This window comes from Anolis carolinensis, chromosome 1 (genome assembly GCF_035594765.1).
Source record: "Anolis carolinensis isolate JA03-04 chromosome 1, rAnoCar3.1.pri, whole genome shotgun sequence".
In the NCBI taxonomy this organism is placed as follows: domain Eukaryota; kingdom Metazoa; phylum Chordata; class Lepidosauria; order Squamata; family Dactyloidae; genus Anolis; species Anolis carolinensis.
Genome location: NC_085841.1, coordinates 320,716,618 through 320,738,017, shown reverse-complemented (window position 1 = coordinate 320,738,017; position 21,400 = coordinate 320,716,618). Strand labels below are relative to the sequence as shown.

General features: G+C 37.9%; 1 long non-coding RNA gene across 2 annotated transcripts in view; it reads left to right on the top strand.

Moving 5' to 3' along the window:
• Positions 1-21,400, top strand: part of LOC134295483 (uncharacterized) — a 53,740-nt gene that overhangs the window by 20,388 nt on the left and 11,952 nt on the right. The window contains exon 1 of one of the 2 annotated variants that reach the window (XR_010002076.1): positions 5,993-6,894. The exons of the other annotated variant lie outside the window; for it this stretch is intronic. This is a non-coding gene — a long non-coding RNA (uncharacterized LOC134295483). Of the gene's footprint in view, positions 1-5,992; positions 6,895-21,400 lie in introns of those variants that run through there. 2 annotated transcript variants of the gene reach the window in all.

Here is a 21,400-nt window from a genome sequence, read left to right as displayed (position 1 = left end):
CTTGTTTAGATTGTAGTCTACTAAGATCCCTTTCATATATATTGTTTTTGAGTAGGTATCACTTATCTTATTCTTGTGAGTGTCATTTTCCTTGCACAAGTATTCAGTGAGCAATACTACATTTGTCCTTGGTCAAATGCATTTTGTTTTTGCAAAGTTTGTCAATCCTCTAAAGTCATTTTGAATTATGATCTGTCCCTCTGGAATATCAACTACTTTTTCTAAGTTGGTGCCATATGTAAATGTGATAAGTATGCCCTCTCTTCGATCATGCAAGCCATTTATAAAGATGTTGAACAGTACTGGTCCCAAGGCAAAATCTTGGGGTCAAGGCACTATTTACTTCTCTCCAGTATGAAGCTGAATCATTGGGGAGTATTCATTGGTTTGGTCCATTATAACATCAAAGGGGAACATGTCCAGAGGAAAGCAACCAAGATGATCAAAGGTCTGTAAACCAAGCCTTAAGAGGAACACCTTTGGGAGATTTAGCTTAGCCAAGAGAAGAGTAGACTGTGATGGCATGACAGTTATATTTAAATATCTGAAGGGATGTCATGTAGAATTTGGAGCCAACATGTTTTCTGCTGCTCAGCAGACTAAATCACAAAATGATGAATTCAAATTACAAGAAAAAAGATGACACCTGAACTCCAGATTTTTTTTTTAATTTACTGTAAGAGATGTTCAACAGTGGGATAGATTGCCTTGGAGAGTGATGAATACTAAGAAATCTTTGGAGGTCCTTAAGCATTTTAGGCATGGTGCAACTGTTTAACAGTGGGGTTGGATTAAATGGTCCTTGTCATCCCTTCCAGGTATGATTCTAAAATAATATGATTTCTTCAACAGAATGGTTGAAATCAAGATCTCTTAAACTAGCAAGCTTGTGACTATCAGAAAAAGAAGATTAATATAGTATGTCTTCTTTCTCAGAATCCTATTCTGACTCTTAGTGATCACAACATTCAATTTGATGTGCTCACATACTGATAGTTTAACAATCTATTCCAAAAACTTTCCTAGTATCATCAAGCTGAACAGTCAGTATGTGCTCAGGTCTTCTTTTTCCTCTTCTTGAAAATGGGAGCAACATTTTCCTTCTGCCTGTATTCTGGAGGAAGACCTTCTTCCCAAATTTTCAAAGATTTTTGACAATGGCTCTGAGATTTTATATTCAAGCTCCCTTGAATGCAGTCTTTCAGTACCTAAAGAATCCCTTGACTATGTTTACTTTATTTATATATGTATAAGTTGACCTCATATATAAGTCAAAGGCAAGTTTGGGGATCAAACTCAAGTTTTTTGATATGATTGAAAGTCATTCCATGGAATGTAGAAAGCTTCAGAGTTACCTCGGGGGAGCAGCTGTCCTTGACTGCTGCTGCTGTCATTTGACTACCCAGGCATTCGAAAAGGCCTTTCATCACTCAGAAAAGGGAAGGGTTTCCTTTTTTAACAATATAAAAGTTAAGGTAAAGTATTAACTATTATCAAAAAAGGAACCATCTCCTTTGCTGACAGAGTAGTAAAAAGCAGGAGTTTAGAACCTAAAAGAGCACCAACCACTTCTACTGTGTGCCACCATTTTCCTGCTCAAGGATTCAACAAGGTTGGAAGTGACTTTGGATAGAATCAGAGTTGAAACAGACTACAAAAGCCATCCAGTCCAACCCTCTGCCATGCAGGAGTACAGAGGCAAAGTGCTTCTTTTAGGTTATTCTAGGATTAGAGATCTCTACTCAGAGAAGAGTATGGTTCTTTTTTAATAAGAGTTAGGGTACTTACATTGACCCATGCATAAGTTGATCCAGTTTTTGGAGGGTTGTTTTTTTGACTAAAACTTCTAGACTTATACACAAGTAAATACAGTATTCTAGACTAGTCACTTCACCACCTCATTTGTTCTGTTTTCTATAGATGGAACACTGTTTTCCTTTTGAAATGAGTGAGGCAAAGAAGGTGCTGAGAAGTTTTACCTTCTCTCTTTCCTGTTAGCATTTCACCATCCTTTCCAGTGATGCTATTTCCTTTTTATTCCTCTTACAGCAAGCACCGCCAACCCTACCTTTAAAATTACTAATACAGTAGAGCTGCGGTTATCCGAGATAAAGGGACGGGCCCCATCTCGGATAACCAAACAGCTCGGATAGGGTGAGGGCTCGCCGAGGGACATCTCCCCGGATCTCCCTCAGCCAGGCCCTTGCTGGAGGAGGGGGTTTCCTCCAGCAATGGCCTGGCTGAGGAAAACCCGTGGCATGCTCCTTGTTTCTCGGAGGGACACCTGTCCCTCTGAGGGGTGCTTCAGGGTGCTTCCTCCTCCCTCTCCTTCTCCCTCTCCTTCTCTCGCTCTCCCTTCGCTTGAGAGGAGAGGGAAATGCGGGGTGCTTCCAGGGCGCTTCCTCCTCCCTCTCCTTCTCCTTCTCTCGAGCAAAGGGAGCTTGAGAGAAGGAGAGGAAGGGACACCCCCAGTGGCACCTCAGATAAAGCGGATCTCGGTTAACTGGAACTCGGTTAACCGGGGCTCTACTGTATTCCTAACCTTCCTAACAATCTGAATTTTAGTTTTCCTGCCTTTCTTCCTACATGTACAGGTTACCCATGTGAATTCCTCTTTGGTGAGATGTCTCATCTTTCATTTTTTGTATATGTCTCTTTTAAATTATCATTACAAAAAGGAATGAGTTAGATCAAAATTTGAAAAGGAATCGCTTTGGTCTTGTTGGGGTCAATAGGAAGAAATCAATGAATTTTCATATTATTCTGGTTCAGTGCAATTGAAGATCAGGTGTTGCATCTTACCATTTTTAATTTCAGGCCAAGTTCTCTAATCTTTATAGGGATAAAAAAGACAGATGTTTGAATTATTATTTCACTAATTCTCTTTTGTTTCACTGATTTTACTTCAACCCAAATTCAGTAAGTGACAGATTGTCACACTGAAATGTATCAGTAAATATATTGCTAAAAAGATGAAGGAATACACACAGAGAAAGAAGGGATTGATAGATTCGATAGACAGACAGACAGACTATAGCTAGATATATCTAGATAATAGAGATAGATAGATGGATAGATATTAAAAATGAATGAAAGTTACCACAGTCCTGCTCAAATAAAAAGCCAGCACTGTTTCCTTACTTCCTAAAGATTGACAGTACGATTTCAGTTACGTTTATTGTTCATTCTAAACCATTACAAAGTGGAGTAAGAAAGAAAACAAATTTGATTTTGAAGTTGACTTTTTGTGCTTGGAGCATGTGATGAGGGAAAATGTTCTGACAGCTCAAGCTTACTCAAGCTTAATGACTGATCTAAATTGGAGCTTGGGAGATAAAAGAAATTCTTTAGTGATGCCTCAGTTGTCATTGATTGCTATGAGCAATTTTAAAGCTATTCAAAACGAGAATTGCCAGTTTGGTTCTAAAAGCAGAAAGAGTGGTACAGAGGCTGGTGCACATGGTATCTCATTAAAAAAAGAACAGGTTTGTATTACTTGTATGCATAGGTGATAATCACAAGTACCTATAGAGTGTCGTATATCAGTAGGAGATGACTCATTGGAGTACATGTTGTACTAGAGAAGATGGAAATGAAAGGAAACTGACTCGTTGATCCTTTTATTATCATCACTGGCAATAAAAAAGTTTAAAACAAAACATTAGATGTGAAAGACAAGCTAGTTAAGTATTAAGAAATTTCAAAAGAAAGGTTCACCTTGTAAATTACAATCTATGTAGAAAAGCTTTCTTGTCTAGGAGTTTGCCTCAAAGTTGGGCTTTAAGGTTTCTTTTCTCCATTACAATCAAAGAAATGAACTGAAATTCATAGACGCTTGTGCTAAAATAAATGTACAGGTGCCACTAGACTACTCCCTCTGTCTTGACTTGCCATTTATACAAAAACCATTTCAAATTGTTTTTAAAAAGAAAAATAGTACTTACTATGCTTATTAGTTGATGTATTATGTTTACTTGTCTTTTTATGGTTTCACATTGGTGTGGCCTTGGGGGCTATGTGGTGGTGGTTGGGATGTGGAGGGATGTGTGTGTTGTTTTGTGGTATGTGCCGGGGAATGCATTTAATTTTTTTGTGAAATGGCACAATGACAATCAAGCTATTATATTATAAAATGTATTATCTAAGCTGGGTATAATTTGTGATGTATAAGCAGAGCTAAAAGCCACAATATCTTCTGTATAAAGGAGGTAAGGACTAAAAAGTAATAAATAACAAGAAATGCTAATTAATCACATAAGTGACTTAAGGAAACAAAGAAAAATAAAGAATTCAGTAAGCATCAATAACAGAGAATGATAATAAATTGTGCCTGGTAGAATTTGAGCAACCTTAACCAGTATTATAAGAGTGTCATGATAACCATGTATAAGTCTGTGAAATGGTTTCATAAGGAAGAGGGAGCAGGCTTGTTTTCTGCTGCCCTTGAAACTAGGACTCGGAGCAATGGGTTTAAATTACAGGAAAGGAGATGCCACCTAAACATTAGGAAGAACTTCCTGACCGTACAAGCTATTCAACAGTGGAACTCTCTGCTTTGGAGTGTGATGGAAGATCCCTCCTTGGAAACTTTTAAACAGACGCTGGATGACCATCTGTTGGGGATACTCTTATTGCGCTTTTCCTGCATGGCTGTGGGTTGGACTATATGGCTCATATGGTCTCTTTCAACTCTATTATTCTATTATTCTATCAATACAGATGCAAGACAAGTCTTTCTATTGAGAGCACCACACAAATTGGATGCCATTAACAAAAAAATCAATTTATGTTGTGATTTGTCATCCTAGGTGATCACTTGTGGCTGACTATGGTTGTCTTCCATGTTTACAGTCTTGGTGGTGGGTCCATAATTGACTCTAGAGAGCTATACCAGATCTACATGGTCTTTTGCAGTGAGGAAATTGATTTCCAGAAGAAATACAGTCCTGACAAGGGTTGCTTGATGAGCCTTCCTTTCTCCCTTTCGCCCTCTGTCAGTGCCTCCATAGTGCTTGTTGGTAACAGCTGACCTCCAGTTAGAACACTTAATTGCCAAGGATTCTCAGTTCTCTGTGTTTATTCTACATTTCTAAATGTTAGATTTAAGCGCATCTTTAAATCTCTTTTGTTGTCCACCAATATTCCGATTTCCATTCTTGAGCTGAAAGTAAAGTAACTTCTTTGGGACAGTGATCGTACATTTGGACAATGTAGCCAGTCCAGCGAAGTTGATGGTGAAAAATCTTGGCTTCAGTGCTGGTGGTCTTTGCTTCTTCCAGAATGCTGACATTTGTCTGCCTAGGCAGCCACCTCTCCATAAAACCAACACTGATGCCCAAATACAACACTGTTTCAGCTCCTTGAGTACAACATGTTTTCAAATGAAGCAGAGAACATTTGATAGGGACATTCATAGGGAGACCAAGATGCTGTTTATAAAGTATTGTCCTGTTGTATTCCTGTGAAATATTGACTATCTACAAACGTCATTCTTGCCTTCTGGAATGATTCAATCAGTGTTACCTTTGAAAAATCCTGCAAATCTCCTGAATCTATGTTGTGTCTCCCAGAATGAAGAAAGAGGGAGACCCTTTTGATCTTCTGAGAGGAACATATAGGCATATACAGAAAGGGGCATTCAATCAGGCAATGAAGTGCCAAGCCAAATGTAGTTGATCTAAAATCTTATAGGGGAAAAAAAATCACAATACAGGTGTCCCTCCATATCCATGGATTCCACATCTATGGGTTCAACCATCCATGGCTTTAAAATATTTAAACAAAATCAATCTAAAAAGCAAGCCTTGATTTTGCCATTTTATATATGGCACACCATTTTACTATAACAGGGCAGATCTACTTAGTACTTGGGAGGGGAGACTAACAAAGTATACAAGGTACAGTAGGTTATATTCAAAGGAAGGCAATGGCAAGCCACCTCTGAGTATTCCTTGCCTAAGAAGACCCTATAAAATCCAAGGAGTCACCATACAAGATGACTTGAAGACACATTAACACAAAATAATAACTTCACAAATTCCTTCATGGGGAAAGTAAAAAACAAGGATGATATGGAGCAGAAGAAATAGTGCCATGAACCAAAAATGTGTAAGAAAAATCCCATCCAGATTAAAAATGTGGAACTACGACTAAAACCCAGAGAGATGGAAGATGTAACTACAACAAGAAAAGCTGCTAAGCAAGCAAAGAAAGTTAAGGACTGGTCAGATAATGAAGAAATGAAGCTCATGGATTTTAGCTGAAGAATCTAACCAACCTTCATCAGAGGTTAGCACAGCAGTTTAACAACTTATTGCAAACCACTTTTATTGACAACAGGATGACAAATGGAAGAACACTACTGATTATGAAAGATGAGGGGGGAAAGGAGCTGTTCCAGCAAATTACTATCCAATTACCTGTTTGCCAACAATGTTTAAATTATTAACTGGAATAATAGCTAGTTCAGTCCAGTCCCATTTAATTGAGAATTCTCTTTATCCCAAAGAGCAGAAAGCTAATTGCCCCAATTCTCAAGGAACAAAAGATTGACTATTAATTGATAAAATGTTACTGAAACAATATAAAAGATGACAACAAATCTGTACATAGCACCAATTTACTACAAAAAGCATTTGATTCTTTGCCACATACCTGCATTGAAAAGTGCTTACTTTTTTAGGAATCAGCAAAAACATCAGAAAATCCTATTCAGTGTTAATTAAATTATGGGGCCCTATGTTAACAGTAAATGAACAATTCGGCAAATTAATATTATGTTTGACTTTTTTCAGGGTGACTCCTTGTCTTCTTTGGACTCATTATTGCAGTAGCACCACTCTCAGTAATACTGAAGGGGAAAAAAATCAAGGATATGAAATATCAAATTAAGCGGTATGTATTTTGTATAGTTGATTTTATAGTCATATAGAAAATTCCCACCTCAGATTAAACCCCTATACAATGCATAAGAATGTTTAATGAAGAAACTTTAGTGGAATTAGGAATTGATAAATGTGCTATAATAACAATAAAAAGAAGTGAAGTGGTTATATAAGAAGGAGTAGAACTCCTCAGTGGAAATAACATCTAAAAGCCTCAGTTGTGATAGAAATTACACATATTTGGGAGGGTGGACAAAATTTAAGACAATCAGTATAATAAAGCCTGATAAAATAAACCAGCAGAAAAAGAAAATAAATGAGAAGGGGATCATCTGAAAATTGATACAAAATGAAACACTATAAAAAGAAATTGAAGATTGTGTTGAATTCCCACCCCAAAATAAAGAGACCTGACACAAAACATGGAGCTAAAGGGCAATTTTAAGACCTATTTATTTATTTCCTATAACTTCTGGGAAAACCAGCAAACTGAGTTAACCTGTCAGGGAAAAGAACTTGTAATCAATAAACACTTTGTTGCTAGTCATCTGGTGGGAAACATCCTTCTCCCAGGTGTCACTTTTGTTGACCACCCCCAAGGCCCTTCCTTGTACTAGCACCAAGTTCCTGAGGGCTATAGCTGTGTCCTTGGACAATCTAAAGTGGAAAGCCATCTTGAAGGTGCTCCCTCCCAAACCTCAGGATTTTTAAAGAGTGAGACACCTTCATTGCAGCCTCAAGAGGAATTCACAATTTACAGCACCTCGAGCCACAGAACCTAGAAAGATAGCTATGGGAGTCCACCCTTCATCCACAAAGGTGGGTGCCATGGTGCCTATCAGGATATCTGAAGACATTTATCTGATGACCTATTTAAATGAACCACCTTAAGCCAATTGCCACATATCTCTGAAACACTGTGGGGTAGCCCCCCCCCAAGAAACCTTGAAGGAAAAAAATTCCTACCTGGCCCTAATGTGACCAATCTGTACTCACATTGTCCATAGGATAGAAGGATGGGTCATGAGTTAACATTGGAAGAAGGTGTGGATCAGCCTTAAGTAGGCTCGACACCACCCCTCCCACATGAAACCAAATAGCCCCCACCACTGCAGGCTTCCTTCAAGGAGACATTCAACTCCCCCCCTCCCCCAGCCTCATGGGCTTGACCTTTCAGCTGTAGGTGGGGTTACTTACTTGTGGGTCAAGAGTAAATGCTTCAGGCAAATAGAATCAATTCAATAGAATTTTTTTAAAACTAAGAACACTACATGTCAACTCTGTAAAGAAAACAATATAAGTAATGATAACCTTATTACTGCATGCAAGAAAATCATATAGGTTGAATACAAGGCATGGTATGATAAAATGGATACAATGGTACACAGGGAACTATGCACAAAAATATAGTTTGCTGTCTGGAGAGAACTGAAGCTCTTTCCCACTACATAATGATAACACAATTATTTATTTATTTATTTACAGCATTTATATTCCGCCCTTCTCACCCCAAAGGGGACTCAGGGCGGATCACATTACACATATAGGCAAACATTCAATGCCTTTTAACATAGAACAAAGACAAGACAAACAATGCTGTGCTTTAGTTGCCATGGCAACATCCTATGAAATTCTTGGATGTACACAGATTTAAGTATCCACAGAAGTTGGAAGAGAAGCCCTAGAACCAAACCCCAGAAGATACCAAGGACCCACTGCAATGTAAGCTACTTTGTGTCCCATTTTATAAACAAGGTGGGATATCGGGGCCAGGCTGTGGTGCAGGCTGGTTAGCAGCCAGCTGCAATAAATCACTATGACCAAGAGCTCATGAGTTCGAAGCCAGCCCGTGTTGGGGTAAGCACCCAACAATTAAAAATAAAATATAGCCCCTGCTCGTTGCTGACCTAAGCAACCCGAAAGATAGTTGCATCTATCAAGTAGGAAATTTAGGTACCACTTTTATGTGGGGAGGCTAATTTACGACACAATAAAAATAATCCATCCGCCATTGAAATGAGGAAGTTGCCATCGCAGTGGATGATGAAGCAGCTGCTCCCCCTGTGGCCGGAATCAAGCGTACCCTCAGGAAGCTGGAAGCTGGAGAAGGTTTAAATTGCCTCTGTGTCTGTTTCTGTCTCTGTTCTATGTTATATGGCATTGAATGTTTGCCTTATATGTGTACAATGTGATCCTCCCTGAGTTCCCTTCGGGGTGAGAAGGGCAGAATATAAATACTGTAAATAAATAAATAAATATCAATCAATTAATCAACAGTCAGGAGGACTGGGGATTGGTACTCATCTCCAATTCTAAGCTGAAGAGTCAGCATTGTCCACGGACACCTTCAAGGTCATGTGATCAGCATAACTGCATAGAGCACCACTACCTTCCCTCTGGAGCAAATGTGAGTATTGATCAACTCACTTTTGCATGTTTTCAAACTGCTAGGTTGGCAGAAGCTGGGAATAACAGGGGGGCTCACCCCACTCCCCGGATTTGAACCACTGGCACCAACTTTTCGGTCAGCAAGTTCAGCAACTCAGCACTTTAACCCAATGCAATATATATATATGTCTTTTTTTTAATTCCTGGATCACAGCTTGTAAAAGACTGGGGTTGAGACAGAGTGTTTGCATCAAGTGAATCCATTACTGATGAGACATGTCACCTGGAAATTTTCCAAACCAAATGCTCACATTCCAACTGCTTTAACTAGCTCTATGAGTAACGGGTTCTAATGTCTGACCAAGGAAACCATCGTACTGGATGACTGCATGTCCTGCTTTGAAGAAAACAATTTCCTTTTTGAAAGTCTGCCGAATTCAAAAAGAGGCAAAAGCAGTGGAAGCCATGTAGTTGCCCATCAACATGTACCACTTGGGTAGTAAACTGATGCCATGAATTAATGTCATTTATTTAATGTATCATAAGCCAACCCCTATTATGGAGTCTCAAGGTGTATACTAACAAAAATAAAATATACAGTTTATCAACAGAAAAGTAAATGAGGCTGTAAAGGCTTTAATAAAAAGTTATGGTTTTACTTTTTTTTATTGTTGTTTTGTCATTTTATCCCACTCCCACCCTCCCACCCTCCCCTCCTTGTACATACACTTTATACAACAAACTACAGAAGTTACATTTGAAATATCTCAATCTTAATTTTTCCACTCCACATCTTAGTACATTCTCTAAATAGTTCTTAACTGGTTCCCACATCCCCTTGATTATTGCAATATTTTCAATTTTATCTATATTATTCCATTTGCAATTTGTGATTTCTACATTTAACATATCAACTATATACTTATACCAATTCGTCAGAGTCCATTTTGTTTTATCTTTCCAACCGCTCACTAAAACAATTTGTGCACATGCTATTAATTTGTCAATCATTTTTTCTTTTTGTATATTCTTCACTTCTGTTATCCTTGCATGTAGTACATTTCTATTAACTATTACTATTTGTAGATTTAGCATTCTATTGATTTCTCCTTCAATCATTCTCCAGTATTCTTGCACCCGATCGCACTCCCATATCATATGATTGAACACCCCTCTTTGTTCACAACCATGGCACCACCTATCTTTCATCCCTGGTAAAAACCGTGAAAGTTGTGCAGGAGTTCTGTACCATTTTTGTAACATTTTCCTTCTTGCTTCCCTTAATACATTGTACTTTTCTTTTGCTATATTATTTATTTCCCTTTGTATATCTTCCCTCTCAATTTCCATGTCCATTCTCCATGTTTGGAAAATTTCCTCTACTATTTCTTCTTTTACCGTTATAATTTGTTCATACAGATCTCCTGCCACCTTCTTTTCCTCTCTCAAACATTTCCTAATCACCTTCTCAAATGGACTGTCCTGTTCTCTAATTTTTTCTCTCAATCTAAAAATTTCCTGTCTTATAGCCCAGCTTTGAATCCAATTCCCTGATCCTATCCAATTCTGAATTTCTTTTTGTTCTACAGGGTCTCCATCTATTGTATACAAATCCTCCACTAACCTTTTCCCTCTACTTTCAATTGATCTCAATGTTCTGCCTATAATTTCATTGTTATTGTAATTAATTTGCCATATAGTTGCCATCTTATTCTCATTGCCTGGACTTAGCTTCTTCTTTCTTTTTTTCCACACTTTTATTGTTCCTTTAAAAGGTTCCTTAAATTCTGCTTCTTCTCTCCTACTCCATTCCCTAAATATTATTTCTTTTTCTTTAGTATTATTTATTATCTTCTCCATATTTGCCCATTTTTTTTTAGTATACTGTATTTCCAATAATCTTTGGATTTGAAACGCATCGTGATAGACTTCTAAACTTGGAATCCCCCAGCCTCCCTCTTCCTCTTTTGCATTTAACCATTTGTCCCTTATTCTGGGCCTTTTTCCTCCGACTGCCCATTTTCTTATTCTCCTGTCCCATGTCTTTAGTGTCTTCCTATCTACTGTGTTCGGTAATGTTTGAAATAAATATGTCAATTTTGGTATTATAAACATTTTTAGTGCCCTTATTCTGTCCACTCTTGTTAATGTTTTCCCTTCCCAATTCTTAAACTGTTTCTCTATTACCTTCCATTTTTGTTTATAATTCCCCTTGACTATACTCTTTGGGTTTTTATATATCCATACTCCTAAGTATTTCAGCTTCTTTAATCCTAATCTTAACCCTGATATTTTCCTAATCTCCAGTTGTTCCCTTGGTGGGGTATTAAGACATAGTATCTCTGACTTTTTAATATTAACGAATAGTCCTGATATATTTTTTAATTCTTCCAGTTTTTTAATAATATCTTTTACCATAATTAACGGTTGTAAATTTTTTGTAAATATTTTATAATATTTTATAATCTTGATTGCATAGACTAATGGGTCTGTATGACCCTGGTTGTGTTAAATCTCTCCCCTTTTTGGGTATAGTTATAATTTCTGATACTTTCCACGTTAGGGGGACTTTTTGCTTAGTGTATATTTCATTGAACAACTCTGTTAGGTGTGGTGCCAACTCTTCCATAAATGCTTTATAATATTCTGCTGGAAATCCATCTGGCCCTGGTGACTTGCCTCCCTTTAACCCTTTAATTGCCCTTATTGTTTCCTCTTGCGTTATTGGTTGGTTTAATAACTCTCTGTCTTCCTCTGCAATTTTTTCTCTGATATTTAAGTTCCCTTGCATTACCCTCTCTTCCTTATATAGATCTTTATAATATTTTGCCATTATCTCCCTAATCTTACTTTGCTCCTCTTGTTCTTTCCCATTTTCGTCTTTCAATCTCTTTATCCATGTTTTTTTCTTTTTTCTTTTTCAAATAGTAAGCCATCCTCTTCATTGATTTTATATTCCAACTTTGGGAATAGCTTTTAACGTATAGATATTTATTTATTATATTCCTTTCCTCAAATGCTTCTAATTGGTTTTTTTTTCTCCTTTAGCTCTCTCCAAATCTGTCTATCCTTAGTCCTTTTATGTTTGTCTTGCAGGGTTTCTATTTCTTTTATTCTCTTATCCTGTTCATTCCTCCATCTCCTTCTAAGATTTACCTCTAAACTTATACAGTGACCCCTTATCACTGCCTTACTTGCATCCCAAATTATATCTTTAGTTACTTGTCCATTGGCATTGGTCTCGAAATACTTATTTAGTTCTTTCCTAATTGTTTCATATTCTTCCTCTCTACTGTTTAAAACTGTGTTATATCTCCAGGTTCTTTCTTTTCTTTCTATTTCTAATTTTACTTTTACTCTTAATGGTGCATGATCCGATAAATGTATTGGAAGTGTTTTTGCCTCTAGAATCACTGATTGGTTTGTATTTTTCCCCAGAATATAATCTATTTTGCTATATATGTCATGTCTTCCCGAATAATATGTCCATCTATTATTCTCTGGTTCCCCTTCTAATAAATCATTCATGTTGTATTCCCTTATATTTAACTTTCTATTACTATTTTGCCTTGTTGTTACCAATTCCAGGTTATAATCTCCTGCACAATACACTTCTCCTTGTGCAAACTTATCAATTTCCCCAAATAGCTTTTTTAAATACTTTTTTTGATTTTTGTTTGGGGCATATATACACACTAAAGTGATTCTAATTTTTTCAATTTTCCCTTTAATCATTACCCATCTCCCATCTGAATCCCTTTTTACCATTTCCACTTGGAAGTCTATTGTATTTTTAATCAAAATTGCCACACCCCGTGCTCTATTTGAACCTCTCGATTCATACACCTGTCCCCAAATCCTATCATTAAATAATGGAGTATGGTCCTTTCTCTTATGACATTCTTGTAAAAGCAGAATGCCAACTTTATAATCCTTTACCATTTTCATAACTTTTGCCCTTCTTTGTGGAGTTGATAAACCATTAACATTATGAGACATTATTACTACTTCACCCATAACCAGGTATTATTTGCATTTACCCTCCTGTAGTTTCTTTCCCCTGTCTGCTTGTCTTCCCATCCTCCCCCATGCCCCCCAGAGTCCAGACCTCTCCCTCCTCCCATCAGAGGGAGACCTGAAAGAGTTTTCCCTTTGTTCTCTTCCATTCCCAGACTCCCTCCCACCGGTGACTGCGTTGCCATCCACTGCTCTCCCCTCCTGCATCTTCTTTTACCCCTTTAACCCCATTTGTTCAAATTTCATTATTCCACAAATGTTAGGCTGTTCATTCTTAAGTCTCTGTACAAGATCTCGTTTCAGTTCTTCTATTCTCCTCTCTAATTTTCTGTTTTTTAAGATCTCTTAATTGTTTTTCTATAGATTTAATTTGTTCTAAATCCAGGTCCTTCAAATTCCTTAAAGTTCTCTTTTCTTCCCTGTCCTTTGGATCTCCCATTGCAAATAGACTCTGAAGTAAGTCTGTCTCTGTTGGTCCGCCTCTCTCTGCAGTCTCCAGCTCCCTCGATGCTTCTTGTCCAGTCGGCTTGTCCTTGGTCTTATCTGATTCCTCCTCCAGACTGTCTGTTTCTTTTCCGTCTGTATCCAGTTTTAACTGTTTAAGCATTTTCCTCCCACTTTCCAAGTCAGAAGCTTTATATAATTTATTGTCTCTATATACAATTAGGGTGGCTGGAAAAGCCCAGGTATAACGTTGTCCTTTCCTTTCCAAAGTTCCTGTAATTTCCCTCATTTCTGCTCTCTTTCCCAATGTCTCTGAAGATAAATCCAGGAGTGGCCATACTTTACTGCCAGCCAAGGTCAGGTTCTTCATTTTCCTCAATTTTCGATAAACAATGTCCCTTTCAGCCTCCCTTGTGAACCGTATCAAAATATCCTTGGGTTTCCTGCCCCCTCTGAAAGCCCAATGTATCCTCTCGATTTCCTGCGATGGGACTTGAGCATTTGTTGTAAGCCATTCAGTTATAACTCCCTTCAGATTCTCCTTTATCTGAAGACTCTCTCCTCAAACGCAGATTGGCTCTTCGGGATCTGTCCTCGAGGTCAGCAACTTTATCTAGAAGTTTTCTATTAATGTCTCTCAGAATGATTAATTCACCTTTTTGTCTTCTGATCTCCGCTGCTGCCTCCTTAAACTTTGTTGGCATTCTTCCACTTTATTCTCTATCAGCCCGAGTTTGCTATTAATTTGTGTGATTTGCTCTCTTGTCTGCTCATTTCCCTGTCTTAAAATCTCCATGTTTAATTTAAGATGTTCCAATGTAGTTATAATTTTGTTCAATTTTTCTTCCTCCCCTTCCTTCTCCTTTCTGTCCGCCATACTCACAGTTGTCCGGACTTCTGTTTGGATTCTGAGATTTATGGCTTCAGTCACCTTTGATTGTGACCTCCCAGCCTTCTCTCTTTTCTCCTTTGATCCGGACTCCAGTTAAGGAGAGATTTATGACCCTTTATGGGCTTTTTGAGGCTTTAATTGCCTTTATAGTTAGGAGAGCAATTAGGCACGTCTACTCTCGTTGCCGCATGCGCAGCTCCCCCCAAGTTATGGTTTTACTTGACCCCAGGAAGAAACCAAGAATAGCACCATCAGGTCTCCAAGGGGATGGCATCCTATAAACAGAAAAGTCTCCAACCCATTTCTTCCTGCAGTGGTTGGACACAGTGGAAGGGTCTTCCAGCAGATTACAGTGTCAGTCTGTCTCTCAGGCCAGCCTGACATACAAGATAAGATAAAATTTCAGCAGAAGAACCAAAGAAAAATTCAGGCTTCTTTAAGCTTTTTGAAGAAAAGGTTGGAAATATATAAATAATGGCACATAAACCCACAAGTCAGCTGCATAGCCATCGCTATATGAAAAGTGCCAAGGTGGCTTCTAGATGTTTAAGCAGTAGGATTCTTTTTCCATGGCAAAGATAAAATAGAAACAGCAAGACTGGATTCTATAGAGTTTCTTCTCTTGACAGCAGAGATATCATTTTTTGACATGTGGAACAGGATGGAAAATGCTAGCCTTATAGATCAACATCTTTGTCTTGGTATTTTGCCTGCTGCCATTCCAGACATGTTTTGTAAATCTGACAAAGTAATGGTTGCTTTTTTTGATAGAAGTGTAGTTTTCCTCTTCAAAGCTACAAGTCATTCTAGACTTGAGATAGCAAAATGTGGCTTATCTTCAATAAGTAGGAGCTTAGCTTGGGCTAAAAGGGTGACTATGTGACATCATGTCCCAAGTTGACAGGGATTTATAACAAAATGTAGAACGCCATCATGAAGATGCCACATGGGGTTTTGTATCTGGCTCTGTAGGTGATGTTCATGGAATATTTTGCAACCAGCATTTCCTTGACTAGGATAAAGGTGTTCTTTGGCTTTAAACTTAAGATTCTCAGAGTCATACAACTTGTAAGCCAATCTTGTCCTTTATGATTGCATCAGAAGCTTAGGTCATTACATTTGTATCGTATGATATCCATATCTATAGGGGATATATTCAAAGACCCCCGTAGATACCTTAAACAATGGTTAATAGTGAGCTCTATATTTTGACTATACTGGGGCTGGAAGAATACCATAGAATTGCTCTGAAGAACATAGAAAGACCCATAAACACTTCTGTGGGGGATTTTTGGAAAATGAGTAGGTGAAACGGTGGATATTGAGTTCATACAAAGGGAGTTGGATGATACCAGGCTCTCAAAGACTTGGTTAAAAGCTTTATTAGGTCAATGCATTATATTAAAAATATTAGTGTGTGTCTGACCCACACTTTCACTTATCCATGTCCCAAAAAAAGTTATTTCTAAGCATTTTCTTGGTCATACAGTATAGTTCAATGATATGCCTCTATCAGAAAATGCTTAGTTTAATGGGTTGCTATTATCCACATTTTCATATTTCTACAGTAAGTCTGAGAATATATCTGTACATGAAAGCAATGTATAATGCTAATGTTTTAAAAAAACCATTAAATCCTCCTATTAAAACATTCATTTTAAATACATTTAAAATATAAGAAAGACTAAAATACTATTCTTCTGCCATAATCAATTAAAAGCTTAATAATAATAATAATAATAATAATAATAATAATAATAATAATAATAATAATAATACATTTGCTTGCCAGTGAAGAGAAAAGCAGAGAGTTCAACATAGTCTCTTGTGGAACAGAATTCTGTAACCTAGCAGAACAATCTTTCCATGTTCTAACAAAAACATATCTGTGATAATGGTGGGAGCAGGAGAAAGTAAATGTAAATCTTTACATTTATAGCAAGTATTTGTCCACCCACAATGAAATAATGAGACAAGACATCTGTGTTGGGATAACTATGGGCAACTTTTATTAATTGTTACCTATTTAACTTAGTTCATGAACTACAACAAACACTAAGTGGGGGTTGAACTTGAAGTTGGATAAGCTGAGGCAGTGGCCATGCCAGACATGCTCCTCAGCTAACTTGGGCGAGACACCTGAGTTCCATCTATTTAAATCAGTGGGACTGCTGCAAAACTACACTGGAATAACCTGTTTGAATATTAAACCCTTGGAAAATAAGTGGAAAATGTAATCTCAACAAAATTTAATTTGCACTTCATATTTAATGAACACCGATTTTCCCAGTAGGTGTTTTTCCGATGTAATTATTCTGATTTTATACATCGACCTACTGGAATTAAAAGTATAATAAAAATATTAAGACACTTGCAGCCCTTAGATTAGTTTATAATTAATTTGCAGTGTGCATTACATAAAAATCTGATTGGTAATCCTGATAAATTAGTCCTGTATGACCCTCTGGGCTTTGTTCTTCATTGCATACCTATCATAAATGCAAGTGCACTCATTTTCCTTTGACAGAAGACAAAAATATTGATTTTTTTAATTAGACAAGTTCCTTTAAACATGTGCAGACTTTCCAGAAGATATATTGTTTAATTTACTAAGTTCAGAATGCATATTTTTAAAATACACATGTGTACTTTTTATTCAGTACTAATTTTCAGTGGTATTATTTGTATCCTTAAAGGATGTAAATTAATTACATTGACATGCTTTTAACTGAATAGTGGACGAAAACAAAAAGAAAGCATACACAAAAAGGTGTGACACTCCTTCCGAAGGAAAATACATAAGAAATGCATTCAAACATTCATCTGACAGCATGAATTTTAAGCTGGTTTGCTTAGCTAAATTAAGCTGGAATCTTTGTCATTTATCTTAATCAAGTGACATTTATTGCAAACCATAAATAGCTCGGATGGTTAATAGGGGAAAAGATATTGTCCTGAGGCTATACAAAATAATCTTATGACGTGGTCTTGTGAGCAACTATGTTAGAAAATAAGGCTACGATCCTGCATAGTTATGCTGTCTAAATCCTATTGATTTCAGTAAGGTTTAAGCAGCTGTGCACTGGATTGCAGTTGAAGTGTCTGATATGAGGAATAAGATTTGCTTTCTTGGGGCAAGGTCATCACCAATGACATTGAGCCGGCAGGGAAACTAACCTGGAAAATCTGTGTCCTTCCATCAGCACACCCAACAATAGTTCAAAATGGGTTGAAGGTCAATAGCTGAAGGTGATCCATCAACTCAAGTTCATGAATCAGGCTAGGAGAAAAGTACAACTCTAGTGTCTGACTGACTGAAATATAGCCTTCTGTATCTCATGGAGCATATTCATGTCACTTATTAAAAAAAAATCATGTAGCTTGGGGCATTTACCTTTGTGTGGGTGCTTGTAATTTTAAATATTTCCAAGCTCTGGGTGGCTGCAATAGCCACTATGGTGTAGTGATTTGAGAATTGGACTATTGATCTTGAGAACAGGGTATGAATCCCTGCTTGACTATGGAAACCTACTGGGTGACCTTGCGCAAGTCACATACTCTCAACTCCAGAAAACACCATGATAGGTTCATGTTAAAATCTCCATAACATGGAAATTACTTGAAGGCACAAACAACATATTCTACAGATGCTATGCAATCTCTTTATGAGAAATTGTCTTAAGTGGTTCTGACTCTAGCCCAGTTGACATACAAAAAAAAATTAGGCAGCAGAATTCTGAGGTAGAAGAATTTACTTTATCACTTCAGCCCACAAGTAGTCGATGGCCTTTCTGAATGTCTACAGCACAACAGCAGATTCACTATGAGGTGCTTGGTAACTTCGATGACTGTAATGCAAAAAAAATCCACCCTAGGTTTTATTCTAGACCAGTGGGTCTCAAATTGTGCTCCGCTAAGCCCTAAGGGCTCCACAAAGCACAGTTAGGGGCTCTACGCTTCCCTCTTCCTCCCCCACTCCACTTCTTTCTCCAAGTGTGGGGTGGTGGGAAAGGAGGCACTAGTCAGATGGTTGCTCCTTCCATTGCTCTTGCCCTTGCTCTTTCCTTCCTTTCCTTTCCTTTCTAGACTTTAAAGAAGCTGTCCAAGGTACTGAACCCTGTCCTTCTGGGCAGCCTGGAAGTCCACCATAAAATTCAGGGTACATTTCATTGTACTACTAGCATAGACGTGTCTGGCTACTAGGGATGTACTTGTTTCAATTATTCATTTCCATAGGGAAGCATAACTGATTTAAATAGCTTTCTCCTCAGTGCATGAACATTTGAACTATTATAGCTGGAGATGTGGACTTGCCTGCCCCCAATTCCTTCCCACACACACACCTGAGTGTGGAAAGCCAAGTGAGAAAGCTTCTCTACCTCTAGCTAGCCAGCAATGAATAAACCTGCCCCCCCCCAACCTCAACTCACACAGCCATGTAATTTTTTTTCATGTCAGGAGCGACTTGAGAAACTGCAAGTCACTTCTGGTGTGATGAATGGCAAGAAGGAGGAAATGACAGTGAAGTGAAGAGGTTTCATCAGTTCTGGCTCTCATAGCAGGATATGGCTGATCCTCCTCCATTGGCACCCCCTGTTCCACCACACCAGCAAGGTCACAAGTCTGTCTGGAGAGAAGGGGAGGACAGCCAAGCTTCTCCCCCTGTAATATTCTTTCCGTCCCTACTGAGCACCCCAATTCACAATAAGGAAAAAGGCAGAATAGGACAAATAATGGATTTAGCCCAGTTTTCTCTCTCTGAGCTAATTTTCTACTTGAAGCAATTTTTATTATTATTTTAAAACTGGACAAGTATTGAAAACCAATACAGTGTGGTGGTTTTAATGTCAGACTAGGGCTTTGGAGGTTCAGATCCCTACTTAGCCATAGAAACTCCCTGGATGACCTTGGACAAGTCATGCACTCTCAGCCTAAGAGCAAAGCAATTGCAAACTCCCTCTGAAGAAATCTTGCCACGAAGCCTGCATGTTAAAGTTGCCTTATGATCAGCCAGAAATGATTTGAAGGCACACGACTATCGTGATCACACACTCCAGTCCAAAGTGGAACAGTCAGCTTAACTGCATGACCATTCTGCTACTCCATTTGAATGCATTTGTAGACTAGAATTAAATTCTCATTATGACAATGGAAAATGTTAGTGATATACACTTGAAGTGCAATTGCTTTTAAGACTATATGCAGTATACAAATGGTATGTTTACTTGGAGGGAAATCCCATTGTGTGCGCAGTGAAGAAATGTTGGTATGGGATGTCATTACTAATTGAACCCAAATAGTTCACTCACATTTCCACTATATTCATTTCCTTTATGTGTGGTTGACACTACATACACAGACTCCCTTTGTCTCAGTCCAGATGCATGGAAAGATTTTGTCCAAGGTGCTTGTATATAAGTTCTGTTTAAAATACTTTGCAAGCCATCCATTTCCCAGGGAGCTGGAATTTCTGAAATGGTGTGGTAGCCATGACAACAGGAAAAAACATACATAAGCACACATACCTGGAGCAGTGTATATGAGACTGAAAACATTAGCCACCTCAGCACTAGAGGTACTTGTGAAGGAGATTTGCATGACCTAAAGAAATATGTACTGGATACTCTTATTCAGAAATACAACATAATATAAGAGCGCCTGGGTCCACAAGGTCCCAATTAGGCATTGCAAAACTCAAAGAACAGTGTTGCTAAGCAATGCTTACTATTACCAAAGTAACACAATACAGCCAGATGCACATTACTATTAATTGAATCATATTTGGGCTCAGTTTCTCATTAAGCCTTCTTCCTTTTTTAAAGTAAAGGCCATCATGTGAATGAGTTGTTAGGGAACTTGAAATGACTGCAGTCAGATAAATGAGACAATATTTACAAAGTGCAATCTGTTTAAAACATTTAAACCATTTCAGAATCACTGAAAAAAGCTTCCTTTAAAGAAAATTAAAAATGGCCATGCATGCCCAGAATGATTGCCTTTTAGTCAATGAGCAATCTTTTTGGATACTCTTCAGCTGAAGTGCTGAAAATCCTGCATTTTCCACATATGCACACACAAGCGTGTAGAGGCTTGTTGAATTGTGGCTTGTGAAGGTGCTCAGCTCTCTCTGCCCGCTGGGCAAGTAGAAACAACACATCTGATGAACCCAGGACTTACTTTTTTCAGGCTTTGACCACCTGATGGATGAGAACTAACATCAACAACTCCCTATGTAATGGAGACTGGTGATGTCCATGTTATTGGATTAATCCACTCTGGGATACATTTACACAACACAGTTTGACACTACTTTCACTGCCATGACTCAATGCTGTGGAATCCTAGGAGCTGTAGTTTTGCAAAAAAAAAAAAAAAAAGGCAATATTGCTTGAGTGTATGTGCATGTCTTATGCTGCTGCCTCACCAAACTACAATTTTATGATTCCATAGCATTGAGCCATGGCAATCAAAGGGGTATCAAATTGCATTAATGCTACAGTGTAGCATTTAGGCTAAAGTTTTAGCACTTTAAGGAAGCTATCCAAGTGTTGAACCTAGTTTGTGGAGAGGGTTCAGCACCTAGAATAGCTCCCTTAAAGTTTATAGTAAAAACTAGTGGGAATTTATTCAAGCTCCAGATCATCACAGCTTCAAGGTATGGTCATTATTATGCTAGGTCATAGAAGAACTGGATATTCCATAGCAACGTCCCTAGCCCACATAGTTCCTATCACTCATTAAATTACGCAAATGTTTGAATTTTTGGTTCCTATGA